Source organism: Neofelis nebulosa, chromosome 8 (assembly GCF_028018385.1).
Source record: "Neofelis nebulosa isolate mNeoNeb1 chromosome 8, mNeoNeb1.pri, whole genome shotgun sequence".
NCBI classification, from domain to species: Eukaryota; Metazoa; Chordata; class Mammalia; order Carnivora; family Felidae; genus Neofelis; species Neofelis nebulosa.
Window position 1 is genome coordinate 141,397,015 of NC_080789.1, and position 2,493 is coordinate 141,399,507.

Sequence of the window (2,493 nt, forward strand, 5' to 3'; positions counted from 1 at the left end):
GGAGGGATTGTGAATAAGGATGCCTGTGTCACTGCAGCTGTTGTCTTGATATATTATTTTCCGATACTTTCAGGTCTCATGTCCAAGTTCTTTGATGTGAGTTATTTACATTTAAGAACAATGGGCCAAGATGAAAGACTAAAAAAGCCCTCTTGTGTGATTTCCCTGTTTGTGAAAAGTAATAATTTCGTGCCTTCTGTGATACTGTTGTGAGTCAGCAGACATGAACATCTCCAGGAGACCCTTTGTTCTGCTATTTTCCACCGAGCGCAAATTGCCTCATAGGGGAGGGGGACACTAGCTAAAATTTGGACTCCAAATAAGTCATGTTAGTTTCTGTGGGTGTTCTCGGTTGTTTGGGGAAACCTGTACGAAGCCACGTTAACTATACTTTTAACGGACTAGAAATACAGACACCGTGATGAATTAAGAAGTGAGATTACGGTAAGTTGGTCAAGGAGGACTCCTGTGACCTCGCATCCTGGCCAGACCTCAGGTTCCTCTTTGACAGAAACAGGTCAGGTCAGCCATGTGAGCCTGTGGGACGAGATCTCTGATACATGCTCTTTGTGGAATACCTTGGAACATTCTGAGTCTTGGATCCACCATCTACCGATGCAACACTGGTCCAGACACACCAATACTCAGAGCCTCCTCAACCTCAGTGGCGAGGTAAGGACGATGAGGTCTCTCCCGCCCACATCGTAGGTTTGTTCTGAGAAGGAAGGCTAAACATGAAGCGCTGTGGAGTGAGAGACACTGAACATGGGGTTCTTGGGAGGGACAGACACTGAGCATGGGGTGCTCGGGAGTGACAGACACCTGTTCAGAGCCCTGCGGCTGCATCTGGAACTTGTGAATGTCACAGCTCCTTACTCATATACTTGTGTGTGTCTGTATCTCGATATTCATAGATACCTGTCGATATGTAGAACCCATCTCGATAGAGATATCCAGGCACAGAAGTGAAGACTGATGTAGGTATGGGTAGAGATATGGGTTCTTTGTATGTTCTGTGTAACTCTCTATGTTTATAAATCACATACACACACACCTAAACACTGAAGGTCAGAGTCACTATTTATTAGCCTCCCGTATCTCAGAGAAGGCTTGTGGAGTTCACGAAACTCACCAGTGTCCAACGCTAGAACAAAAACTAGTAGAGGAAAGTGGCGGACGTCACAGGCTGGCCAGCTGGCAGGATCCGAGTGTGGCCCTCGGGCTGACCTCAGTGACTGTGGGCAGGTTTCTCTGAGCCGCGGCTTCCTCGTGTATAAAAGGAATTCGGTTTCAGTTCTGCTCTCACGGGGTCTTTGTGGACAGCAGACGAGACACAGTATAAAACATCCACTATGTCCTGTACCTCGAGCACATGGCCACCACGGTCACGAATCCTAAGGACACACTTGTGCACCTGGCTCAGCGCCCTCCACAGTGGCCTGTGGGGACGTGGCGTCCCTCATGGGCCATAGGGTCTGTGGAGAGGTCAGCGGGGAGGTAGCCCACAGTTCGAGCGAGTGAGGACAGGACAGAAGGGGACCCCACCCGGCACCTTCCCGGCACAAAGGGGTTTCTGGGAGTGAGGGCCAGCTCCTTCCCCCTGCCTGAGTTCAGGCTCTGTAGAGCCCCCAGCTGACAGGTGGCTCTGGGCAGCCGGGCGTCTCCTGGGAGGCTCGCTCCCAGTCCTTGTTCCCGTGGGAAGGGCAGGCGCTGGCTCAAACTGGCTCAAGACACACATCAGCGCCGTCGCCCGATGTCAGGTGACATCGGGCAGTCGGGTGACATTGGCTTCTGCTCTTTTTCCAACCTGTGTCATCAGTGGAGGCTGTCCGGCTGTGTCCGAGCGCTCTGGGGAACACACAAAGGCCAGGAGGCTCATCAGAGGAATGGCGGATCATGAACATCACTCACTTTACGCCATCCTTGAGTTAAAATGTTTGTAATCATGAGCCTGTTCAAAAGCCTTTCCTCTGACGAGAGGCAAACTTCTCAGAGCTCTACACGGCTCTGGCCTCACCGATTAAACATGATCTCATGCAAGATAATACAGAAAACAGCACATACCTACGCTAAAGCCACGTGGGCAGAAACTATACCACAATACAAATCAATAAGTGAACTGGAGAAACTTCCAGAAAGGGAAAGGTTGGCCGAGATTTTTATCAGGTCAGAATCTACGTGTTCAAGTCCAGGTTTTGATCTGGCCTTCCAACCACACTGAATATGGATACCACGTAGGGACAGTGGCCGTGTCCTCTGCTTTTCCTACCCCAGCTCCTCAAAAGAGAGAGTCACTGCGTATGCACGTGTCCACGGGCAGCATCTCTGCCTTGCGTGATGCGGGGATGTGAGAAAGGCCACTGTGAGAGGCAGACAGCCCTGACGGTGACATTTGTCTACAGGGCCTCGGTTTCCCAACTAGAGACCGGTTTTCTGCCATGACCTACATGGGGCTCCTTTGGGTTAGTGCAGGCGGGTCGTGGGCGGCTGGGG